Source organism: Salvelinus sp. IW2-2015, linkage group LG5 (genome assembly GCF_002910315.2).
Source record: "Salvelinus sp. IW2-2015 linkage group LG5, ASM291031v2, whole genome shotgun sequence".
NCBI classification, from domain to species: Eukaryota; Metazoa; Chordata; class Actinopteri; order Salmoniformes; family Salmonidae; genus Salvelinus; species Salvelinus sp. IW2-2015.
The window spans coordinates 902,239-929,609 of record NC_036844.1 but is presented as its reverse complement, the minus strand read 5'-3'; the positions used below and the strand labels follow the sequence as shown (position 1 = coordinate 929,609).

General features: G+C 43.2%; 1 long non-coding RNA gene and 1 pseudogene across 1 annotated transcript; one reads left to right on the top strand and one right to left on the bottom strand.

The window, feature by feature from the left end:
• Positions 1–1,030: 1,030 nt before the first annotated feature.
• LOC111963604 (uncharacterized) lies at positions 1,031–2,352 on the top strand. Its single transcript, XR_002877268.2, has 3 exons — positions 1,031–1,335; positions 1,566–1,643; positions 2,149–2,352. It is a non-coding gene; the product is annotated as an uncharacterized lncRNA (long non-coding RNA).
• Positions 2,353–12,172: 9,820 nt separating this feature from the next.
• Positions 12,173–19,960, bottom strand: LOC111964460 (CCN family member 1-like; annotated as a pseudogene).
• Positions 19,961–27,371: the final 7,411 nt, after the last annotated feature.

Genomic DNA, 27,371 nt, shown 5'->3' with positions numbered 1-27,371 from the left:
TCTTATTCTCGTGTTTAAATTATTTTCCCTCAATTGAACCTTTGTTTTATTGTGCCAATAAAAATAAAGACATTCCATTCCATAGCTTAATCCAAACATTTGTGCAGACCAATTACCAGTTCATACACTAACTCAGGTTTAGCTCTATGAAGAGTCAATCATTTGTATTGGGCGACACCTTGTGGATTTATCTCACAAGTGCTCCTCCTAATACAGTAATCCAATGACATGTCAAATACTAAGCCAGCTCAATCACATAATCAAACTAACACTTCAAATAATAACAGTCCATTATCATTTTCATTCATCCAAATAGAAGTTCAATGGTCTGAGAGAATCAAACTACATTTGAAATATTTCTTCTTTCCAAAGCATATAAATAATACACAAACGTTTAAGCATATAGAAACAATAACTCATCGCACATGCATGTTTGTAGCCTCTTATCATCTTCTTGTCATTTTACGGTTGGTATACTTCCCACGCTACTCCATGCATTTGTTGTTGCTTTATCATTCCCAAGTATCTCCCACTGGCTCTGGGCTTCTGCATCTATCCCATAACTCAAATTTACAGGTAACTGTCAAAATACAGGAAACACAAATTAAATAAGGGATACAAGGTATATTGAAAGCAGGTGCTTCCACACAGATGTGGTTCCTGAGATAATAAAGCAATTAACATCCCATCATGCTTAGGGTCATGTTTAAAAATGCCTAGTTGCCCATTATTTTGGCTGCTATGGTTAAAAGAAGAGATTTCGGTGACTTTGAAAGAGGGGTCTGAAAGGAGCATAGGGGCTTTAAAGGGTGTGTGTGTGTCTCAGTCACCAGATCTCAACCCAATAGAACGGCGCCTGAGAGAGCGGTTTGCTAGCCTCATACGAGCCATCCTGATCTCGGCAGGTTTACTATCTGTTTCGCTACATGGATATAATCTGGCCACGATCAGACTCAAACCGTTTGAGACCCTCCCTTCCGTCCACCGTATGGCCAGACCAATCAGCATCCTCTGATAATCTGTGGGGGTGGTTAAATTGTTGATGACAACGAAAATCAAAAATCATAACAACAATGACTGGAGGTTGCTGTTAACCGCTGCTGTAGCAGTATCATGTCAGAACTGAAGGGCATAACTTAATTGAAAGAACAGCATTGAAGGCTTTTCTCGGGGGAGAAGATGATTTTCGTTCTTCTCCCGAATGGGTTTGGCCAAGCACTTGATTTACCAGCTAGTTCCACTGGTAGTCAAGAAAATGGGACGGATCAAGAACCCAATTCTCATTGTTGTGTCAACGTGGGTCGCTTTAATGGAGGTTCACATCACATACAAATGGTCAGTATAACTACATAATTTGATATCAAACTAGTCAAAGCTATGTTGAACATTAATTGGACTCCTAGCTAGCAGCATGTATTTGACCTCAAAGACAATATGCCTTGCTCTAACCTAACATTACAACGTTACGGACAGTATGGAAAGTATGATGACTTTTGTTTGCAAGTCCATAACTATTGTTGTACTTTCTAATCTAGACTGATGTTGCATCATTTTCTTTCAACCAGGGGAGAGGTCGCAAAAGGGGAGCCAGCCATCAGAGAGAGCTTTGCAGAGTTGGGGAAACTGATCCATAGCCGAAGAGGGTGAGTAAACATTGTCACTGAATAAAACCAGTGTCAATTCATGCCCTGGGCCCATATTCATAAAGTGTCTTAGAGTGTTGATCAAGGATCAAGTCCCACCTCTTTGTAACTTCCTAAATATGAGCCCTTGTAATTTTCACCTCCTTCTCAACCCTACCCTGTAGCGCTCAAATTCAAGAGGAAGCCTAACTAGCTGATTTCCCAGGACAATATCTCTGTCATGCTGGGTTGAGAGCTTCTAGGTCTGTGTGAGGGGCATGAAGGAACACAGTCAATGTGCATTTTGACATGAAACGTGTTAGCTAAGATAATGGATAAAACAATTTTGCATATGCTTTGCACATACACCAGTAAAATATTTTGTTACATCTGGAAACACAGCAGTGTGTAATATTTTCAAAAACATCCAATATGATGCAGGTTTTCCTTTGAGAACTTTCCCAAACTTTAGGCTATAATAATGGCTATTGTTACTAATGCATTGGTGCATGTATTTGTCTTTCAGGTACACCTGTGTTGGCACTGACAACATCCGTGCCTACGTTGTCAACAACATCCAGTATTCCGATTGCAACATACAATTTTAGCTGAAGACCTTCTTGGTCTATAGTAATTCGTTAGTTAAATGACAGCTGAGAAATAAGACTGTTGTTGTTTGTGTTGTTACTTGTCCAAACGTACCAGATTAAAACTCATAATTTTTGCTCAATACGGTTGGTGGTGTTTCAACTGTTAACATGATGGATTTTTTCAAATTATGAATTAATCAAGAGGTATAAATTAAAGTTTGCTTTTAACTTTGTTACAGTAGACAACAGAACAATGATGCATGGAAAGTTATACAGATAAAGGCGGATAAAGTTGTACTGATAAATACAAAACTTAAATACAAATACAGATCAATAAGTTGCATTTACAGTGACAACAGTTGATTTGGCCTACCTCTGCTCCTTAACTCCCAATCACTGTCTACCTCAGGGGTCGACAACCGTTTTTGTGTGGAGTGCCAATTTACCCTACCATTTCTAACGATCTGCCAGTTATGATTTTCATATGTGCCTGTTGAATATCTATTTACCCACAAACGGAAGAATTCCATATCTTGCTCAACAGAGGCGCTGTCCATTAGCACCAAGGGCTTGATCTTGGAACACAGATTCTCTTGGTGAATGATGCAATTAAGTGATAATGCTCGATAAGCCGGTGTTTGGAGGATATATTGGTACGGATTACCACCATATTCAAATACTGATTGACATATTTTTATTAAATGTTAATTTATTCATACTATTTCATCCTTTGACAAGATATAGTCCTGACACAAATCTAGGGTTGCTACCCAAGCCGGCTGGTCGTTCGTTCTATCGGTTCGGTTGCTAGAGACGTGACCTAGTTGTTCAGTCTTTTTGTTCTGTATCTACGTTCGTTCTAAATGTTCCATTACCATACTGGCTGGCAACGTTCTTATCCCTTGCTTGCTAGCTAGACAACTACGACTAACTTAGTCACATCCCCCCCCAAAATAATAACAACAGTAGCTGCATTTGCATTTGTTTAATCTGTTTTCTAGTGAAATTTATTTGGATACATCCATAACAATGAGCCGATGGCATAGAAAATGTGCTCTCTCTTCAGGACACTGTTGTTCAGAGGAGCTAGCCAACAACACCGTTAACACAATCACTTCAAACACTGAAGATTTGAAGACTGCAAACTAGCTGCACTTTGTTTCGTTTGACCTTTTTTCAATTTGCATTTCTTTGTATATATCCATTTAAAATTATGCCAGGTGATTGATGATTTCGACTGGCTGAGAAACGCTGCCTGCCTGTCTCTCGTCCCGACTCCCAACCTCTACATGTTCATTACTATGTCAACTGCATTTGTTTTCAGCAAACTTAACATGTGTAAATATTTGTATGAACAAAACAACTGAGACATAAACTGAACAAGTTCCACAGACATGTGAGTAACAGAAATGGAATAATGTGTCCCTGAACAAAGGGGGGGTCAAAATCAAAAGTACAGTCAGTATCTGGTGTGGCCACCAGCTGCATTAAGTACTGCAGTGCATCTCCTCCTCATGGACTGCACCAGATGTGCGAGTTCTTGCTGTGAGATGTTACCCCACTCTTCCACCAAGGAACCTGCAAGTCCCCAGACATTTCTGGGGGGGAATGGCCCTAGCCCTCACCCTCCGATTCAACAGGTTCCAGACGTGCTCAATGGGATTGAGATCCGGGCTCTTCGCTGGCCATGGCAGAACACTGATATTCCTGTCTTGCAGGAAATCACGCATAGAATGAGCAGTATGGCTGGTGGCATTGTTATGCTGGAGGGTCATGTCAGGATGAGCCTGCAGGAAGGTTACCCCATGAGGGAGGAGGATGTCTTCCCTGTAATACACAGCATTGAGATTGCCTGCAATGACAACAAGCGCAGTCCAATGATGCTGTGACACACCGCCCCAGACCATGACGGACCCTCCACCTCCAAATCGATCCCGCTCCAGAGTACAGGCCTCGGTGTAACGCTCATTCCTTCGACGATAAACGTGAATCCGACCATCACCCCATGTGAGACAAAACTGCGACTCGTCAGTGAAGAGCACTTTTTGCCAGTCCTGTCTGGTCCAGCGACGGTGGGTTTGTGCCCATAGGTGACATTGTTGCCGGTGATGTCTGGTGATGACCTGTCTTACAACAGGCCTACAAGCCCTCAGTACAGCCTCTCAGTCTGAGCACTGATGGAGGGATTGTGTGTTCTTGGTGTAACTCGGGCAGTTGTTGTTGCCATCCTGTACCTGTCTTGCAGGTGTGATGTTCGGATGTACTGATCCTGTGCAGGTGTTGTTACACGTGGTCTGCCACTGCGAAGACAATCAGCAGTCCGTCCTGTCTCCCTGTAGCGCTGCCTTAGGCGTCTCACAGTACGGACATTGCAATTTATTGCCCTGGCCACATCTGCAGTCCTCATGCCTCCTTGCAGCATGCCTAAGGCACGTTCACGCAGATGAGCAGGGACCCTGGGCATCTTTATTTGGTGTTTTCAGAGTCAGTAGAAAGACCTCTTTAGTGTCTTATGTTTTCATAACTGTGACCTTATTTGCCTACCGTCTGTAAGCTGTTAGTGTCTTAACGACCGTTCCACAGGTGCATGTTCATGAATTGGTTATGGTTCATTTAAACTGTGTTTAAACCCGTTATACTGAAAATCTGTGAAGTTATTTGGATTTTTACGAATTATCTTTGAAAGACAGGGTCCTGAAAAGGGGACGTTTCTTTTTTTGCTGAGTTTATATCCCGAATCATTGCTGGATAAAATAATATATAATTATACAAACAGAAAAACGGTGGATTTTTCTCCATCCACCCATTATTCAGAATATATCATTTTCATTGTCATGGCACACTTTGTTTGAGAGCTATTGACGATTGAATGCCAGAGAATTAAAAAAAACCTTCACCAGAAAAAAAGCGGGGGATTTTTCTCCATCCTCCCCTGATTCAGAATATATCATTTTCATAGTCATGGCATTGAGCGATAGCCCTGGTTCCCACAGACACAGTAGTATATGTTTTGTGCCTGGCTGAATCCTATGTCACAGCCACTGACAAAGCACTTGTCTCGAATCCTTACATCGTAGCGCAGCAGGAGAGAGTGGTTTCATAAATTTATAACCATTAATATCAAATAATTTGATTTGAAACAAAAACATTATTTCTGTTGGCAAGATTAATATGAGATGAAAGGCGAGTGTGATCTTCACAGCAGTGGGGGCAGATGTTTTGATCAAGAGAGACCTTTAGAAAACATGTACATTTTCTCTAAAACCAGACATACAGATGCATTTTCAGTTACAGTATAAGGAAGGTGAAGTCTTATGGTTTTTGGTTAATGGTTTTTATAATTTGATTATACTATAAGTCATTTCAAACCTTATTCATACAGTTTTGTTGAATAGGAAATAAGTCATAAAATATTTCATATTTTTATCATATTTGTACTGTGTACTTGAGTTCGTGTCCTCAACAGTGACTACACCTCAGCATTTTATAAAAAAATATACCAGAATGGTGAGATTGTAACCTTTCTTGGAGTATGCAGCATTACTTGTTATTGTTTATGATCTTCTCATGATAAATTATTACTTTCGGGGATAACGTAGATTACATTTTAGATTAAATGCAGTTCCATTTTTTAGAAAGCATGTAAATCATTTCAAGTCTTATTCATACAGTTTTGTTGAATCGGAAATACGTCAAAATATTTCATATTTTTAGCATATTTGTACTGTGTACTTAAGCTTGGGTCCTCAAAAGTGACTGCAACTCAGAATATTATATTTTAGATTACATGTAGCTACATTTAAAAAATCTCTACAGGATGTGGGTCGCCTGCGGGACGGTTGAGCTAATGTAGGCTAATGCGATTAGCATGAGGTGGTAAGTAAAAATAACATTTCCCAAGACATAGACATATCTGATATTGGCAGAAAGCTTAAATTCTTGTTAATCTAACTGCACTGTACAATTTACAGTAGCTATTTCAGTGAAAGAGGAGAATGCACAATTTTGAACTTGAAAAGTTATTAATAAACCAATTAGGCACATTTGATACAACATTTTGAACAGACATGCAATGGTTAATTGAATGAGTCTAAAACTTTGCACATACACTGCTACCATCTAGTGGCCAAAATCTAAATTGCGCCTGTGCTAGAATAATACATTATTGCCTTTCTCTTGCATTTCAAAGATTTAAAAAAATAAAATAATGTTTTTTGCTTTGTATTATCTTTTACCAGATCTATTGTGTTATATTCTCCTACATTAATTTCACATTTCCACAAACTTCAAAGTGTTTCCTTTCAAATGGAATCAAGAATATGCATATCCTTGCTTCAGGTCTGAGCTCCTCAAAATGACATTTGGGTATGTCATTTTAGGTGAAAAGGGGCGGATCCTTAAGAGGTTTTAAGCACAGTCTGCAGTCTCATGAGAAATTATGTGGTCTGAGGGACATTAACATCTGTCTAAACTCCATTGCATGCAGAATTTTCACCAATCATAAGTCATGTTAATTACTAGTAGAACTAGTGTTTTATCTTTAGTCATGTTTTTGGTTGTCATAGATTCACCTCTTGGCTACACTATGTCCATGTTAATTCAAATCCCTATACGTTCTTACCAATACGGTGTTAAGGTGCTTCCAAAACGTATTGTTTTCTAATATTCCTTTCTCGGCCACTAGAAGCTTGGATGAAGCTGAACAAATGGAGGGGTGTCTTGAAGATAAGGATTGGAGACTGTTTCTTGACCCAAGTGATGAGTCTGATTCCTCCAATGATGTGGGGCGGCAGGGTAGCCTAGTGGTAGAGCGTTTTACTTGCTATATTGTATTTACTTCGCCACCATGGCCTTTTTTTTGCCTTTACCTCCTTATCTCACCTCATTTGCTCACATTGTATATAGATCTTATTTTTCTACTGTATTATTGACTGTATGTTGTTTTACCCATATGTAACTCTGTGTTGTTGTTTGTGTCTAACTGCTTTGCTTTATCTTGATCAGGTCGCAATTGTAAATGAGAACTTGTTCTCACTTGCCTACCTGGTTAAATAAAGGTGAAATAAATAAATAAATAAAACCGAAAGGTTGCAAGTTCGAATCCCCGAGGTGACAAGGTACAAATCTGTCATTCTGCCCTGAACAAGGCAGTTAACCCACTGTTCCTAGGCCGTCATTGAAAATAAGAATTTGTTCTTAACTGTCTTGCCTAGTTAAATAAAGGTAAAATAAAACAATTATGGTGCTAAGCCAACACTATTGACATCCAGCATTTATGTTTGCTTTCTGCATATATTCTATTAATTACTGTTTCGGCAGAAATGTAACACATGCTTAACAAGGAAGACTGATTACATGGGGAATTTGTCTGAATACAGTCATTGTCATAGAAAACAACAGTATATTCCAAGTGCCAACTGTATTTTTAGAGTAAACTGAAACAGTTTTGTTATTTCTTTCTTATCGTTTTAGTCCTGCCGTACATACCTACACGTACACTACGGTCACAAGATGCAGGCCTCCTTACTGTCCTAGAATTTCTAAGCAAACAGCTGGAGGCAGGGCTTTCCCCTATAGAGCTTCATTTTTATGGAATGGTCTGCCTATCCATGTGAGAGATGCAGACTCGTTCTCGACCTTAAGTCTTTATTGAAGACTCATGACTTCAGTAGGTCCTATGATTGAGTGTAGTCTGGCCAGGGGTGTGAAGGTGAACGGAAAGGCACTGGAGCGACGGACCGCCCTTGCTGTCTCTGCCTGGCCGGTTCCCTTTCTCCACTGGGATTCTATGCCTCTAAACCTATTAAGGGGGCTGAGTCACTGGCTTACTGGTGCTTTTCCATGCGTCACTTGAGTGGGTTCAGTCACTGACGTGATATTCCTGTCTGGTTTGGGCGCCCCCCCCCCCCCCTCCGGGTTCGTGCCGTAGGGGAGATTTCGTGGGCTATACTCGGCCTTGTCTCAGGCTAGTAGGTTGGTGGTTGAAGATATCCCTCTAGTGGTGTGGGGGCTGTGCTTTGGCAAAGTGGGTAGGGTTATATCCTGCCTGTTTGGCCCTGTTCTGGGTTTTGTCGGACAGGGCAATGTGTCTCAGTGTCTCCCGACTGCTCCGGTCTCAGCTCCAGTATCTAGGATCAGGACTACCTGGCATGATGACTCTTGCTGTCCCCAGTCCACCTGGTCATGCTGCTGCTCCAGTTTCAACTGTTCTGCCTGCAGCTATGGAACCCTGAACTGTTCACTGGACGTCCTACCTTGTCCCGGACCTGCTGTTTTGGACTCTCTCTCTACTGCACCTGCTGTTTCTAACTCTGAAAAATTGGCTATGAAAAGCCAACTGACATTTACCCTGAGCTGCTGTCTGTTGCACCCTCTACAACCACTGTGATTATTATTATCTGACTCTGCTGGTCATCTATGAACGTTTGAACATCTTGGCATGTTCTGTTATCTCCTCCGGCACAGCCAGAAGAGGACTGGCCACCCCTCAGAGCCTGGTTCTTCTCTAGGTTTTTCCTAGGTTCTGGCCTTTTCTAGGGAGTTTTTCCTAGCCACCGTGCTTCTACACCTGCATTGCTTGCTGTTTGGGGTTTAGGCTGGGTTTCTGTACAGGACTTTGTGACATCGGCTGATGTAGCGGGCTTATAAATTACATTTGATTGATTGATTATTTACAAGTCATATCACGATCAAATTTGAAACCCATCTTTTGTTTATTTTTTAATTAGTCACTCTTGGTAGTCAAAAATATGTTGCATGTCAGCAATGATGTTTTCAAATATAGGACTTTCAGATGCCAAGTGTAGCATGCCACATCATCATGTTGCTCAAAAACAATTGTGCTATTGTGTGTGTTTTTTTCGCATTATTTGTAATTTATTTTGTACATAATGTTTCTGCCACCATCCTTATGACCGGACTAGAGCTTCTGGATATCAGAAGCGATTACTCACCTCGTACTGGACAAGGTTTAACAGATACATTCACATATGAAGACAAGCCTGACCTCTTGGCCCCAAGTGACTTTTCCCTAGCTGAGAAGGGAAAAGTGCAACTGCCAACGAATATAGTCCAAAAAGGAGACATTCTAATGGCAAGGTATGTCACATAAGCATATTATGTAAATAAAACATCTTATTTATCTATGTTACCTAACTAATTCTGATTCAGCTCCCACAGTAGTTTCTCCTATCCTCTCAAGCTCTGTCAGGTTGGATGGGGAGTGTTGGTGCACAGCTTTTTTCAGGTCTCTGAAATATTAGATCGGGTTCAAATCTGGCTGGGCCACTCAAGGTCATTCAGAGACTTGTCCCGAAGCCACTCCTGCGTTGTCTTGGCTGTGTGCTTAGAGTAAATGTGCTGTTTGAAGGTGAACCTTCTCCCCAGTCTGAGGTCCTGAGCTCTCAGGAGTAAGTTTTCAACAAGGATCTCTTTGTACTTTGTTCCATTCATCTTTCCCTTGATCTTAACTAGTCACTGAAAAACATCCCCACAGCATGATGCTGCCACCACCATGCTTCACCGTAGGGATAGTGCCAGTTTTCCTCCAGACGTGACGCTTGGCATTCAGGCCAACGAGTTTCATCTTGGTTTCATCAGACCAGAGAATCTTGTTTCTCGTGGTCTGAGAGTCTTTAGGTGCCTTTTGACAAACTCCAAGTGGGCTGTCATGTGCCTTTTACTGAGGAGTGGCTTCCGTCTGGCCACTCTAACATAAAGACATGATTGGTGGAGAACTGCAGAGATGGTTGTCCTTTTGGAAGATTCTCCCATCTCCACGATTGCTCAGTTTGGCTGGGAGGCCAGCTCTACGAATAGTCTTGGTGGTTCCAAACGTATGTTTCAAGAATGATGGAGGCCACTGTGTTCTTGGGGACCTTCAATGCTGCAGACATTTTTTGTTACAATTCCCCAGATCTACGGACAATTCCTTCGACCTCATGGTTTGGTTTTTGCTCTGGCATGCACTGTCAACTGTGGGACCTTACAGTTGATGTTTAAAGTTTACATACACCTTAGCCAAATACATTTAAACTCGTTTTTTTTAACAATTCCTGACATTTAATCCCAGTAAAAATTCCCTGTCTTAGGTCAGTTAGGATCCCCACTTTATTTTAAGAATGTGAAATGTCAGAATAATAGTAGAGAGAATGATATATTTCAGCTTTTATTTCTTTCATCACATTCCCAGTAGGTCAGAAGTTTACATACACTCAATTAGTATTTGGTAGCATTACCTTAAAATTGTTTAACTTGGGTCAAACGTTTCAGGAAGCCTCCCACAAGCTTCCCACAATAGGTTGGGTGAATTTTGGCCCATTCCTCCTGACAGAGCTGGTGTAACTGAGTCAGGTTTTGCAGGCCTCCTTGCTCGCTCAAGCTTTTTCAGTTCTGCCAACAAATGTTATATAGGATTGAGGTCAGGTCATTGTGATGGCCACTCCAATACCTTGACTTTGTTGTCCTTAAGCCATTTTGCCACAACTTTGGAAGTATGCTTGGGATCATTGTCCATTTGGATGACCCATTTGCGACCAAGCTTTAACTTCCTGACATGTCTTGAGATGCTTCAATATATCCGCATAATTTCCTAGCTCATGATGCCATCTATTTTGTGAAGTACACCAGTCCCTCCTGCAGCAAAGCACCCCCACAACATGATGCTGCCACCCCTGTGCTTCACGGTTGGGATGGTGTTCTTCGGCTTGCAAGCCTCCCCCTTTATCCTCCAAACATCACAATGGTCATTATGGCCAAACAGTTCTATTTTTGTTTCATCAGACCAGAGGACATTTCTCCAAAAAGTACGATCTTTTTCCCCATGTGCAGTTGCAAACCGTAGTCTGGCCTTTTCATGGCGGTTTTGGAGCAGTGGCTTCTTCCTTGATGAGCGGCCTTTCAGGTTATGTCGATATAGGACTCGTTTTACTGTGGATATAGACACTTTTGTACCTGTTTCCTCCAGCATCTTCACAAGGTCTTTTCCTGTTGTTCTGGGATTGATTTGCACTTTTCGCACCGAAGTAAGTTCTTCTCTAGGAGACAGAAAGCGTCTACTTCCTGAGTGGTATGACGGCTGCGTGGTCCCAGGGTGTTTATAATTGAGACCTATCGTTTCTACAGATGAATGTGGTACCTTCAGGCATTTGGAAATTGCTCCCAAGGTTGAACCAGACTTGTGGAGGCCCACAATTTTTTTTGAGGTCTTGGCTGATTTCTTTTGTTTTTCCCATGATGTCAAGCCAAGAGGCACTGAGTTTGAAGGTAGGCTTTGAAATACATCCACAGGTACACCTCCAATTGACTCAAATGATGTCAATTAGCCTATCAGAAGCTTCTAAAACCATGACATAATTTCCTGGAATTTTCCAAGCTGTTTAAAAGCACAGTCAACTTTGTGTTTGTAAACTTCTGACCAACTGGAATTGTGATACAGTGAATTATAAGTGAAATAATCTGTCTGTAAACAATTGTTGGAAAAATTTGATATGTCACTTACTGAACAAAGGCATAAAAGACAAGTGAAAATGGTCAAAGGTTATAAAGATAACTTTGTTAGAAGGGAATGTTCATGCTACGTAAACATACAGCATGTCTTTCAGTGAGATTCCATACAGAGACATGCCTGTCTAATATTTAGTCCAACTTTTCTCATCTTCCTTTGGTAGTCATGAGTACAAAGTCCCACAGTGTAAAATTCCCCATTCCAATATAAAACACAATCACCCCGAACTGTCTTTAAAAGTCAGTCAGTCCATCGCTGAAGTTAGATGGAGGTGCTTTTTTTGGGGTGTGGAATTATTGGGAGGTACCACCCACTCCAGACAGTTAGGGAATGAGAGAGAGAAAGTGTCGGGTACACAAAAAGACAGCTGTAAGAGTAAAACAGTACATCATATCAGTGTCCTTCCCCCAGCTGATGGAGCCTTCAGTATGGGGCGAGGGCAGGAGTGAGGGCTGATGCAAAGGAACACGGACTGGAGACAAAGCAAGGGTGAGTCCTTGGGTAAAGAGGCTTCCGCAGCGGTAAACCCCGGGGTTAGGGAACAGGAAAAGTTATTGGAACGAGGGAAGGCGCCTGAGATTAGGGCAAAGGTGAACCTTTGAGTCGAGTGCCGGGGTCAGGGAAAGGGCAAGTTCTTGGGGCGAGAATGTTGGCAAGTGCTAGGGTTTAGGCGTAGGGCTCAGTGAGTGAATGTATGAATGTCGTTGGGGAGACTGAGGGAGCCTGGGGAGTCAAGCCCTCGACTTTGGCAGCTCTGACTGCAGCGGCAGCACTGGATCCACATGACACTGCTGGTAAAGTCCTGCCGGCCGCCGGGGCAGAGAAAGCGAAGGCACACTGCGCGTCAGAGAAGGAGTGCAGCAACGGCTGTCAGCACATGAGCCACAGGAACGAGGACAATACCGGCGCGCCGTAGAGCAGCTGGCAAACATGATCCGGACAGGCTTACGAGGGCATATTGTGCGTTGGCACTTCTTCCCTTTCTGTAGGAAGAAGGTCAGAATACATACACCCTACCATGAGGATAGCTGTGAATTACACATGGTACAATTACTACCTGTCTAGTGGTACATGTATTTGTTGTTCTCGGACTATTGTGTTTCTTGTCATTGAAAAAGTGTGTCCGTTCATTCACACATTGTCCATGCCTTAACTTGAAAGAAGGGGTGGGGCCAAGATCACACTGCCGGATCTGGCACAGTAGTGTCTCTTTGACCAACCGACACTCAGCATTGCTATTAGTTACTCGGCTGAAAATGCCCAACCCACAGGTGGCTGACCAAGGCGACCAGTCAGTGGTTTGCAGGAAGCAGGTTGAGGAAAATAAGGTATGGGAATGTGGGGAGGAGATCCACTCTGTAAGAAGAGAGGGCCAAACATGGAGCATGAGGAACACCATTCTCATCTGAGTGATGCAAAACATTACATATGTATAGTACATCAAAAAGTGGGCATCATTGTGTACCTTGATATGGGGCCTCAGCACTTGAGTCCCATGGAGTGGGAGCCATGAGCAGCTCATTGCTGTCCAGATCAGGGTGCTGGGGTGGGAAGGGCGGTGGAGCATAGTCAACCTTTTTGGTTTTCATCGTCAAAGAGCCACTCCTCGCAGCAGCGGTCGGGCAACCTGGCCAGCCGGGGCCGGGAGCAGCGCCAGTCTGGCAAGGGTACCTGGCTGGGGGCACACGGGCATGCAGCCCACCACTCCGTCCATGCAGCTGCACTGGTGCTGACAGCTGGCCTGGAAGTCCTCCCCGTGCTGGTAGACCCGGTCATTCAGCTCACAGGGACGACCCATGGCCTCAGCTGGGACAGGAGCAATACAACAGAGGCACAAGGTTATAACGATGAGGCTAAATCATTGTTGTACAATCATTGTTGCTTTTGTACATATACTTATGTTCATTAGTCTTAGCATTGTCAATAGAATTATCAGTGCCAATCAGAAGGTGCATAGGAAATGTCATTTACAGCATAAATGTGTCCAGTCCCACCCTCCTTAACCCGAGGTCATGTCGATGTCGATGTCCATGCCCTTACCTCGACAGGCCTGTCTCTTGGTCACCTCCAAGCCCTAAGTGGCAGTGCAGGCCCTTGATGTGGTCACACGGTTGGCTAGGACTACAGTCCTGGTTGTACTGTTTGGTGCACACCTTACAGCAGCCACAGGAGTCGGTCACCCAGTTGACGCCCAGTGGGCATGAGGCGGGGCACGAGCACTGCCGTGGGCATCCACCCTGCACCTGGGAAACAAAGCGTGAGGATTGAGAGTTGGTGTGGGTGTGGGCACTGCAGGGCACTGAGGATGGGCATCCATTTGGTGTTAGAAGCCCCCGCAGAGGAGGGTTTGTGCAATGCCTGAGGAAATATCCGGAGTAGAACATTTTTGGGAATAAAGTGGATACCTTGAATAAGTTAACCCAGATATTTAACCCCCCAAATACTACTAAAGCCCTCTTGGTTATCCACAAGTAAAACGCTTATTTTAAATAGCTGATTTGAGCTGCATATATTAACCTAACACTAAGCAGGAATTCCTCTCCAAATGATCTGAATGTGTATCCTAGTATCCTAATCGTTTAAACTGTGAGTGTACAAAAGAGGTCATATGATTTAGAACAATGCTTTCATCCAATCTGGCAGCCTGTTCTACACAAGCAGTGTCGATGCGTCACGTGGGGGAAATTCTGTTTTTTCATGTAACAATATATCATCAGTAAAAAAAATTGCTTCAACTAATAAAGCGTATGTGATCGCCTTCCCATTGTATTGTTGTTTTGGTAAATGTTCCAACTTTTCCCCAAAAAAATTCTTTAAATTTTCGTTGAGTAAGGCAGCTCCAAAATTCTGCTGTTTCATTCTCGTTTGGTGCTTTCTGTGGTAGAGGGGCAGTAAAAGTACAGAGCGTAGGCATCGTTGATCTTCTCTGGTTGCGTGTGATTGGCTCAGGGTGCAGTCACTCATGGGGACACTGTAGCACCTGTTGGGAGAGCTAGCCAGAAAAAGCCCCTCTTCAGTGCTCCATTGATTTCAAGTAGAAGTGCCCGCCCAAGAAGGCTCATTGTCATTGGCCAAAGAAAAATCTATGTCTTATGCCTGGAAACTTTGATTGGACTGATATTTCAGAGTGGTGAGGAGGAACTCTGTGGGCCCTTCATGTCCGGAAGTAATTTAGACATTCATTGTAGCCATTGGCACTCTGTAGAGTTGGTATTTCCTCAAGTTTTCTTGTGTCAATTAACTTGTGGCATTCCTAGATTGCTCATTATACTAATGAAGTCCAATTTAATCACACGATAGTCAGTTTAAAAAAAGGTTAAGGGTACAAGACTGTACATATCTGGCTGTGTTGGCAAAATCACTACATATCCCATCGAGCCAAACGGGTATAGGCTGCCCGTTGTCACATTTCCAAGACCAAATGTCCAGCTAACCCTACACGAATGATGCCGGTGGAACTCAAAACTGAACTTGGATCCACGTTAAGTAGCAACGATATCCTTCGCCACCGTTGTCTTATGACACAACAGATGGCACAAACCAGTCATGACTTTAAACAAAACAATATATGTGAATTTCTTTCGAGCAAATTTCTTAGTTATATGATTGTATAAGTAGCAAATGAGTTTTGAAACTGAGGGTGCAGTATTTATGAAGTTTGACAATGAGGATGAAAACTAGCATAGTTCAGCTAGTTTAGCCAGGGAAAACCTAGGGATAACAAGTTTAGGACAGGATACAGCCCTCAGAAAGTATTCAGACCTCTTGACTTTTTCCACATTTATTTAGGTTACAGCTTTATTCTAAAATGTATTACATAGTTTTTTAACTCATCAATCTACTCACAATTCCCCATAATGACAATGTAGATTATATAACTAACTATCTAACTATTCAGACCCTTTGCTATGAGACTCGAAATTGAGCTCAGGTGCATCCTGTTTCCATTGATCATCCTTGAGATGTTTCTACAACTTGATTGGAGTCCACCTGTGGAAAAGTAAATTGATTGGACATGATTTGGAAAGGCACACACCTGTCTATGTAAGGTCCCACAGTTGACAGGTCTCACAGTTGATAAGGTATCTTTTTTTTATTTTTATTTTTTTAATGTTTTCGCATGGCCATTATTGGTTATTTTGTTGAGATTGAGGATTTTAAAACAGAAAAGTGGTGCATGCATATGTATTCACCCCCTTTGCTACGAAGTCCCTAAATAAGATCTGGTGCAACCAATTACCTTCAGAAGTCACATAATTAGTTAAATAAAGTCCACCTGTGTGCAATCTAAGTGTCACATGATCTGTCACATGATCTCAGTATATATACAGTGGGGCAAAAAAGTATTTAGTCAGCCACCAATTGTGCAAGTTCTCCCACTTAAAAAGGTGAGAGAGGCCTGTAATTTTCATCATAGGTACACTTCAACTATGACAGACAAAATGAGAAAAAAAATCCAGAAAATCACATTGTAGGATTTTTTATGAATTTATTTGCAAATTATGGTGGAAAATAAGTATTTGGTCAATAACAAAAGTTTATCTCAATACTTTGTTATATACCCTTTCTTGGCAATGACAGAGGTCAAACGTTTTCTGTAAGTCTTCACAAGGTTTTCACACACTGTTGCTGGTATTTTGGCCCATTCCTCCATGCAGATCTCCTCTAGAGCAGTGATGTTTTGGGGCTGTTGCTGGGCAACACAGACTTTCAAATCCCTTAAAAGATGTTCTATGGGGTTGAGATTTGGAGACTGGCTAGGCCACTCCAGGACCTTGAAATGCTTCTTACGAAGCCACTCCCTTCGGTGGACCCGGCGGTGTGTTTGGGATCATTGTCATGCTGAAAGACCCAGCCACGTTCATCTCAATGCCCTTGCTGATGGAAGAGGTTTTCACTCAAAATCTCACGATACATGGCCCCATTCATTCTTTCCTTTACACGGATCAGTCGTCCTGGTCCTTTTGCAGAAAAACAGCCCCAAAGCTGTTTCCACCCCCATGCTCACAGTAGGTATGGTGTTCTTTGGATGCAACTCAGCATTCTTTGTCCTCCAAACACGACGAGTTGAGTTTTTACCAAAAGGTTCTATTTTGGTTTCATCTGACCATATGACATTCTCCCAATCTTCTTCTGGATCATCCAAATGCTCTCTAGCAAACTTCAGACGGACCTGGACATGTACTGGCTTAAGCAGGGGGACACGTCTGGCACTGCAGGATATGAGTCCCTGGTGGCGTAGTGTGTTTCTGATGGTAGGCTTTGTTACTTTGGTCCCAGCTCTCTGCAGGTCATTCACTAGGTCCCCCCGAGTGGTTCTGGGATTTTTGCTCACYGTTCTTGTGATCATTTTGACCCCACGGGGTGAGATCTTGCGTGGAGCCCCAGATCGAGGGAGATTATCAGTGGTCTTGTATGTCTTCAATAAATTCATAAAAAATCCTACAATGTGATTTTCTGGATTTTTTAAAATCATTTTGTCTGTCATAGTTGAAGTGTACCTATGATGAAAATTACAGGCCTCTCTCATCTTTTTAAGTGGGAGAACTTGCACAATTGGTGGCTGACTAAATACTTTTTTGCCCCACTGTACACCTGTTCTAAAAGGCCCCAGAGTTTACAACACCACAAAGCAAGGGGCACCACCAAGCAAGCGACCCCCTGAAGACCAAGGAGCTCTCCAAACAGGTCAGGGACAAAGTTGTGGAGAAGTACAGATCAGCGTTGGGTTATAGAAAAAATATCAGAAACTTTGAACATCCCACGGAGCACCATTTAAATCCATTATTTAAAAAATTTAAGAATATGGCACCACAACATACCTGCAAAGAGAGGGCCGCCCACCAAAATTCACGGACCAGGCAAGGAGGGCATTAATCAGAGAGGCAACAAAGAGACCAAAGATAACCCTGAAGGAGCTGCAAAGCTCCACAGCGAAGATTTGAGTATCTGTCCATAGGACCACTTTAAGCCATACACTCCACCGAGCTGGGCTTTACAGAAGAGTGGCCAGAAAAAAGCCATTGCTTAAAGAAAAAAATAAGCAAACATGTTTGGTGTTCACCAATGGGCATGTGGGAGACTCCCCAAACATATGGAATAAGATACTCTGGTCAGATGAGACTAAAATTGAGCTTTTTGGCCATCAAGGAAAACGCTATATCTGGCACAAACCCAACACCTCTCACCATCCCCATAGTGAAGCATGGTGGTGGCAGCATCATGCTGTAAGGATGTTTTTCATCGGCAGGGACTGGGAAACTGGTCAGAATGATGGATGGCGCTAAATACACAGAGATTCTTGAGGGAAACCTGTTTCAGTCTTCTAGAGATTTGAGACTGGGATGAAGGTTCACCTTCCACCAGGACAATGACCATAAGCATACTGCTAAAGCAACACTTTAATGGCCTAGTCAAAGCCCAGACCTCTACAAAGTATTGACTTTGGGGATGTGAATAGTTATGCACGTTTTTTTGTCTTATTTCTTGTTTGTTTCACAATTAAAAATATTTTGCATCTTAAGTAGTAGGCATGCTCTTTAAATGAAATGAATCAAACCCCCCAAAAATAAATTTTAATTCCAGGTTGTAATGCAACAAAATAGGAAAAATGCCAAGGGAGGTGAATACTTTCGCAAGCGACTGTATCGCCTAGCAGATCATTTTCAAACCGCAATATGAAGAAAAAGTTAGAAATAAAACATCTCGGTTCTCATTAGTCACCTAAACTTTAAAATATGGCCAGCCATTAAAATAAAGCAAGCTGGAAAAAATATTAAAGTCGAGTGGTTGGTGGTGGATCATGTAGCAGTGGCTAACATGTGTTTTGAGGTAGGCTACATGTCTTATTGTTGATTTTTGATAGGAGACTGTAATACCCATGGAACCACATGTAGAAAAGAAGGGTTAGTTACAAATATATTTGATTGAATTGTAACTGTGCAATAGATGAAGCAAGTGCGTTATAAATAGCGTTATAAACGTTGCATATTGTTAACCTGGCCCCTTTGTAACAGGCAGGCAGACACATAGTATTGCAGACCGATTACGAGCTAGTTTACTCTATATAAACGTATGCTCGACTACCGTGGTCTTCCGTGCAATAAGAGCTAAAGCTATGGAAAGTAGTCATAAACTGATCATAACCCAAATGTTATAAGATCTGTATGTGTGGCTCAAAATTCATTTCTGGGATTTGTTATTAGTGCATTCAATGTGTATTTAGTGTAGTGGTTTCGATGCATATGAGCTTTTGTTGATTGACTTTGCCAAACCAATAGGTTCATGTTAAAAACGCCACTGGACTCAAGCAAACCTTGTTACGATAGTACACATTTCTGTTGATACCTTTAAAAGCATGATTGTCATACATCAGCCTGAAGCGACAGACACAGTGTAGAGCAGAGCTACCCAACCCAGTTCCTGGAGAGCTACCCTCCTGAAGGTTTTCACTCCAACCCCAGTAGTAACCTACCTAATTCAGTTTATCATACAGCTAATTATTAGAATCAGGTGCGCTAGATTAGGGTTGGCGAGAACCTTCAGGATGGTAGCTCTCCAGAAACAGGGTTGGCCAGGCCTTGTGTAGAGCACCAACCTCAAAAGTATCAAACAAGCTCTAAATTGTACTCTTAAATTAAATTGACTCAATTATTAAATCAAAGATCCCTGTCTTATTTCAGTCAATAGATGCACAATTCAATATGCATCATTTGAAATGTATTTGCCTGAAATATTTCCTCACAAAATACTAAGGATGGCATTGTATAATTTCCCCTGTGACAACAATTTTGGACCCCCATTTTTTTGCTACCGTTCTTTTTTTACATCCGTTTTTAGACAGTGGCAACGCGGAATTTAACTAATTTAATTTAACCCACACATTTTATAGAGGGATGGCTTTAGGCGGACCACAACAGTATCGTACCACATGCATCTACGTTATGAACATGGTCTTTTGCCTGCTAATGCCTGCAATGCAGTGAAGAAAACGATATGACAACAATAACGTCTAATGTAACTGGCCCCTCTAACAGGACAACTGACCCCAGCTTAGCCCCCCCAGTTGAAATGGTCTGGAACCGCCACTGGAAGCATGTTGAACCTGATGATGTAACGACATGAGATACTAATTTGAATGGAGAGAGGTAAAGGCACAAACGCTTATAAAACACATATAAAAAACTTACCAACATGATGGTGAAAGTTAGGAACAACAGCGTGGAGATCCGTGCTTGCCGCATCATTTTCCATAAGGAAAACATGATTTTCATGGATGCCCGAAACATTTTTATACACAGTTCTCCCAATATGTCAGCTACGCAGGATGAACAGTTCCGGATTACGCAGTGATCAAATAAATGTGAAGCAGAGGAGCTGTTCACTACTTAGAAATTGTATCTCTCTGTATCTTCTCATCCATTCAAAGAAGATGTAGGTGAGCTCCGCTGTTTTTGTGTTTTCTGAGGAGAAAATCCAAGTCCAACTTGGTCCGTTTCTATGGAGATGGCAGTAGTCAGCACAGCTCAACTTGACTCAGGCACTTTGCAATATCATTGAGAGATTTTACAAGTGGCTCCCCCTTTTATAAAGGCTGCCAGACGGTCCTGTGTGACGACATCACGAGCCCAGACTCTAGACGGGGCAGGTGGAGGAGGGCAGGGAGGGAGACGAGGGCTTGGACAAATTAAGTCAGAGGGTGTCGGGGTCGGAAAAGAGCAAGACAAAGTTGAGGCAAAGACCGATGTGGGTGGGGGGTTGGGTGGTAGTGTTTTGGAAAGGAGGGCTGGGGGTTGTAAAGCAACAGGAAAATGGCCATATTGGGATGAGGATATCTCAAATCCCTTGTAATGCCTTTTCCAACCGAGGCTCCTGGTTTGTTTCTCGATGACAGGCTAAAATTACAGTGAAAGTGCTCTATTGTGGCAAAGTGTTGGCGAGTGGGCTGAAAGAGAGAAATACACTCGAAAGATCTGATATGACAGGCAATAAGTAAGGTGAAAACCTATCCAGTCCGTTTGTCTCACCGTAGACCCTCATAAATGTTCACCTATCAATGGCTACAAAGACATCGGAAATGTACATTGACACACAGCTAGGCACGCACACACATTGCCCACACGCACGTCATTCCAAAACTCTTTCCCCCGACAAACACATTCCAAGAAAACAAAAGTTCCCTGGGGTTAAAGTCTGCTTGTCTACACAGAGCCAAAAGAGAACATCTCCATTTCCAAACCTATGGAAAAAGTGTTTGTTTGACTTGAGCAGGAAGTCCTCACGTCGGTCGGAGCTTGGATAGTCACTCTTATGAAACACAGGAAAAGTAATTCAGCACATCTCACTCAAGAGAGTTTCTGGAGGGCCAGGTTGGTTCCTCCGACTAATGCCTCTCACCTCAGCTGTAGACATCCTGTCAGACTGGCTCCTCTCTCCAACCAAACCATCGGGACATCACACACACATGGTACATACAGTACCAGTCAAAAGTTTGGGCACACATATTCATTCAATGATTTTTCTTTATTTTTACTATTTTCTACATTATAAAATAATAGTGATGACATCAAAACTTTGAAATAATACAAATGGAATCATGTAGTAACCAAATAAGTTAAACAAATCAAAATATATTTTATATTTGCGATTCTTCAAATTAGCCATCCTTTGCCTTGATGACAGGTTTTGCCGCTACCGTCTCTAACGACCAAAAATAACTTCTAGACATCAGGACTGCGATTACTCACCACGGACTAGCAGAATCCTCTTTTTCCCTTCACGACTCTGACGAGCTCGACGTGAAGTATACACTGCTTCCTCGGGAACAGGCCCTTATCCCTGTGATCTGTGTGGAGGTGGAGAAAGAAGGGCCGAAGGTCGGGCTGCCTTCTGAGAATTCGTAGGCAATCGCATAAACCCCCACTTCCCTCCATTCTGCTAGCAAGCATGCAATATTTGGACAATAACATTTACGATGTACGCAGAAGATTAAACTACTAACAGGACATTAAAAACTGTACCATCTTACGCTTCACGGAGTAGTGGCTGAACGACGACAACATCAACATACAGCTGGCTGGTTATAAGATGTACCGGCAGGATAGAACAGCGGCGTCTGGTAAGACAAGGGGCGGCGGTCTATGTATTTTTGTAAAAACAGCTGGTGCATGATATCTAAGGAAGTCTCGAGCTATTGCTCGGCTGAGGTAGAGCATCTCATGATAAACTGTATTCTATTTAGCTGTTATCATAACACCACAGACTGAGGCTGGCTCTAAAACAGCATTGAAGAAGCTGTATTCCGCCATACGTAAACAAGAAAACGCTCACCCAGACGCCGCACTCCTAGTCGCCGGGTACTTTAATGTAGGGAAACTTTAATCCATTTTACCAAATTTCTATCAGCATGTTAAATGTGCAACCAGAGGAAAATGAACTCTGGTCCACCTATACTCCACACACAGAGATGCATGCAAAGCTCTCTCTTGCCCTCCATTTGGCAAATCTGACCATAATTCTATCCTCCTGATTCCTGCTTACAAGCAAAAATTAAAGCAGGAAGCACCAGTGACTAGATCAATAAAAAAGTGGTCAGATGAAGCAGATGCTAAGCTACAAGACTATTTTGCTAGCACAGACCGGAATATGTTCCGGGATTCCTCCCATGGCATTAAGGAGTACACCACATCACTCTAACCTCTAACCCGGAAGCTTATAAGAAATCTCGCTATGCCCTCCGATGAACCATCAAACAGGCAAAGCGTTAATACAGGACGAAGATCGAATCGTACTACACCGGCTCTGACGCTGTATGTGGCAGGGCTTGCAAACCATTAGACTACAAAGGGAAGCACAGCCGAGAGCTGCCCAGTGACACGAGCCTACCAGACGAGCTAAACTACTTCTATGCTCGGTTCGAGGCAAATAACACTGAAACATGCATGAGAGCATCAGCTTTTCCGGAAGACTGTGATATTGCTCTCTGCAGCCAATGATGTGAGTAAGACCTTTAAACAGGTCAACATTCACAAGACCGCAGGGCCAGACGCATTACCACAACGTGTACTGCGAGCATGCGCTGACCAACTGGCAAGTGTCTTCACTGACATTTTCAACCTCTCCCTGTCCGAGTCTATAATACCAACATGTTTTAAGCAGACCACCATAGTCCCTGTTCCCAAGAACACTCAGGTAACCTGCCTAAACGACTACCGACCCATAGCACTGACGTCTGTTGCCATGAAGTGCTTTGAAAGGCTGGTCATGGCTCACATCAACACAATTATCCCAGAAACCCTAGACCCACTCCAATTTTCAAACCGCCCCAACAAATCCACAGATGATGCAATCTCCATTGCACTCCACACTGCCCTTTCCCACCTGGACAAAAGGAACACCTATGTGAGAATGCTATTCATTGACTACAGCTCAGCGGACCAAACACCTCCCTCTGCAACTGGATCCTGGACTTCCTGACGGACCGCCCCCAGGTGGTAAGGGTAGGTAACAACACATCCGCCACGCTGATCCTCAACACAGGGACCCCTCAGGGGTGGGTGCTCAGTCCCTTCCTGTACTCCCTGTTCACTCATGACTGCACGGCCAGGCACGACTCCAACACCATCATTAAATTTACCGATGACACAACAGTGGTAGGCTTGATCACCGACAACGACGAGACAGCCTATAGGAAGGAGGTCAGAGACCTGGCCACGTGGTACCAGGACAACAAACTCTCTCTCAAAGTGATCAGGAGATGATTGTGGACTACAGGAAAAGGACCGAGTACACCCCCGTTCTCATCAACGGGGCTGCAGTGGAGCAGGTTGAGAGCTTCAAGTTCCTTGGTGTCCACATCACCAACAAACTAACATGGTCCAAGCACACCAAGGCAGTCGTGAAGAGGGCACGACAAAACCTATCCCCCCTCAGGAGACTGAAAAGATTTGGCATGGGTCTTCAGATCCTCAAAAGGTTCTACAGCTGCACCATTGAGAGCATCCTGACTGGTTGCATCACTGCCTGGCATGGCTACTGCTCGGCCTCCGACCGACAAGGTAATACAGAGGGTAGTGCAAGCTTCCTGCCATCCAGGACCTCTATACCAGGCGGTGTCAGAGGAAGGCCCTGAAAATTGTCAAAGACTCCAGCCACCCTAGTCATAGACTGTTCTCTCTGCTACCGCACGGCAAGTGGTACCGGAGCTCCCAGTCTAGGTCCAAGAGGGTTCTAAACAGTTTCTACCCCCAAGCCATAAGACTCCTGAACATCTAGTCAAATGGCTACCCAGACTATTTGAGGTTCCCTCCCTCTCACCCCCTCTTTACACCACTGCTACTTTCTGTTGTCATCTATGCATAGTCACTTTAATAACTCTACCTACATGTACATACTACCTCAAATAACCGGTGCCCCCGCACATTGACTCTGTATCGGTAACTCGATACAGAGTAACAGCTAGTCCAGGTCAGCAGGGTAACAGCTAGTCCAGGTCAGCAGTCATCTAGTCCACCAGCCGACTCTCTCTCTGTCGAAGCAGGAGCGGACGAAACAACCGCTGGTTTTAATTGGCTGATCTTTGTCCATCACCATCTAGCATAACCCATGGAACCTCCCCCTTACATTGGGGACTTCAAAGTGCGAGCAGTGCAAGTGAGTTAAGCAAGGAAGTGAGTTTGAGAAAATCTGAAAGTATGCATCTTACAAATAGTTTTCACAAACTTTATATGCCATACCTCAATCAATTGGGCTTCCCAAAAATAATATGTCCAATGTGATAGACCATTTATTTTGATTGGTGATTTTCGCCATTTTTCAAAGTACAATCTAATACAGCTGTAGCAAGCGGACTCCCTTTGCCGCCTCGATTCAAACCACATCCCATTCAAGTCCCACTTGGTTGCACAGGTCTTGCCCGACTCTGTGCTCCAGAAATTCGAGCCTGGGGACGAGGTTAGGTCAGCAGGGGTTGAGTCTGTACATTACCATGCTCTTCATAAGCCTCACAGCTGAGAGATAAACAGGGAACATGAACCAGGGTTTAGATCACACACCCCTGTGTGTGTGTGTGTGTGTGTGTGCTTGTGTAGACCTCTTTTTGAGCTTGCATACTAGTGTGTTCATGTGTGTGGGTGTGTCTATGTACAGTGCCTTTAGAATGATTCATACCCCTTGACATATTCCACATTTTGTGTCACAGCCTGATTTCAAAATTGATTGAATCTTTTTTTCTCCCCCAATTACACACAATACCACCTAAAGACCAAGTGAAAACATGTTTTTCGACATTTTTGCAAATGTATTGAAATACAGAAAACCTTATTTGCATAAGTATTCACAGCCCTGAGTCAATCCATGTTAGAATCAACTTTGGCAGCGAATGCAGCTGTGGATCTTTCTGGGTAAGTCTCTAAGAGCTTTGCACACCTGGATTGTACAATATTTGCATATTCTTTTTAAAATTCTTCAATTTCTGTCAAGTTGGCTGTTGACCATAGCTAGACAGCCATGTTCAATTTTTGCCATTGATTTTCGAGCCGATTTAAGTAAACACCGTAACTAGGCCACTCAGGAACATTCAATGTTGTCTTGGTTCATTTGTAAACATTTCGAAAAACATAAATCCACTTTGACATTGAGGTATTGTGTGTAGGCCAGTGACACAATCTCAATTTACTCCATTTTAAATTCACGCTGTAACAACAACATTTAGAAAAATTCAAGGGGTGTGAATACTTTCTGAAGGCACTGTATTTGTGGATGAAGGTTGCAGCACACGAAAGACCAAATTTGTTTCCTAGGAAACAATTTAACACCCTCAACATTTTATCCCAACCACTTGTTTTCTATCTAAATGTTCCACCCCTACAAAAAACTGTTTTACATCACAATGCCAAGTTATACAAGAACAAAAACAGATGGGTGGGAAATTACCATGGAAACCACTGACTGACAAGCCAGACATAGTCTGGTCAGTCGTATTACCAGACAGAGGATGTGCAGATTTTATTATGACAGGCACAAGAATCCCCTTCCCCAAAATAAACAAAAAACACCTTCAAAGCGAATTATCACCAGTGATTTCAACACTGTTTGCAAGATAGAGTGAGGACCAACATACTGACTTAAACCAGTTAGTAAACAGTTATGTTTGGGATGTGGAAAAGAGGGCTTTTCAGTTTCACTGATGCTCAAAACCTTGGTTTGAGTGGCGCTCTTCATGTGTGGATAAGGTACTGGGCCCTCAGCATTAGTGATAGAGAGACTATTTGTGGCGGGGGAAGTCTCAGGACAGTCCGGTCTCTTTGCAGGGGGGTGGCTAATTGAGGAACTCATGAAGACACACTAACAAGTTGGGAATTGTGAGGCATTCAGTCCTTCACAGTCAGCCCTATCAACGGGATGGGGGAGACACTTCTTCCAGCCCGATCAATCTCGGAGTCCCTCTCCCTGAACACAGCGGGTGCGTGTGTGTGTGTTAAAGTGGCACAGACATCTGCTATGTTTAGGGAGAGGGACTCTGAGATTGATCGGGATGGAGGAAGTGAGCAGACGTGTCCCCCCGTGACTCTGTTATGGCCGACTATGAAGGACTGAAGGCGACACATTTCCCAACTTGTTTGTGTGTCTTCATGAGTTCTTCATTTAGCCTTACTTCAGAGAAGAAAACACATTCTGGGACTAGGAAAGATGGAAACAGCCTCACTGCAAGCTCCAAAATGAACTCCTCAAATATGTACCTTCATTGCTTCACCTTCGGTTTCTAAACACCCTGACAGGTCTTGCGTCAATAACGGTACTTCTTTGATATTGTTCAGAGGCATACTGACCTGGAAAATATGTGATGCTACCGCCAAGACAACCGACCAACTGTTTCTCCACCTGATTAATCAAAATTTGAGGGTTTTCAGGGGTTGCTTAAAATACCATCGTTAGATACACCTTAAGAATATTATAAAAGCTCTGACGCACTGTGAGCAATGCTCCATCTGAATGTAGAACAGGGCTCCGGACAGGGCTCCGGGCAGCCGAGCGGAAATGGAGGAAAACTCGCCTCCCTGCGGACCTGGCATCCTTTCACTCCCTCCTCTCTACATTTTCCTCTTCTGTCTCTGCTGCTAAAGCCACTTTCTACCACTCTAAATTCCAAGCATCTGCCTCTAACCCTAGGAAGCTCTTTGCCACCTTCTCCTCCCTCCTGAATCCTCCTCCCCCTCCCCCCCCTCCTCCCTCTCTGCAGATGACTTCGTCAACCATTTTGAAAAGAAGGTCGGACGACATCCGGATCCTCGTTTGCTAAGTCAAACGACACCGCTGGTTCTGCTCACACTGCCCTACCCTGTGCTCTGACCTCTTTCTCCCTTCTCTCCAGATGAAATCTCGGTCTTGTGACGGCGGCCGCCCAACAACCTGCCCGCTTGACCCTACCCCTCTCTCTTCTCCAGACCATTTCCAGACCTTCTCCCTTACCTCACCTCGCTCAATCAACTCATCCCTGACCGCTGGCTACGTCCCTTCCGTCTTCAAGAGACGAGAGTTGCACCCCTTCTGAAAAACCTACACTCGATCCCTCCGATGTCAACAACTACAGACCAGTATCCCTTCTTCTTTCTCTCCAAAACTCTGAACGTTGCCGTCCTTGGCCACTCTGTCCGC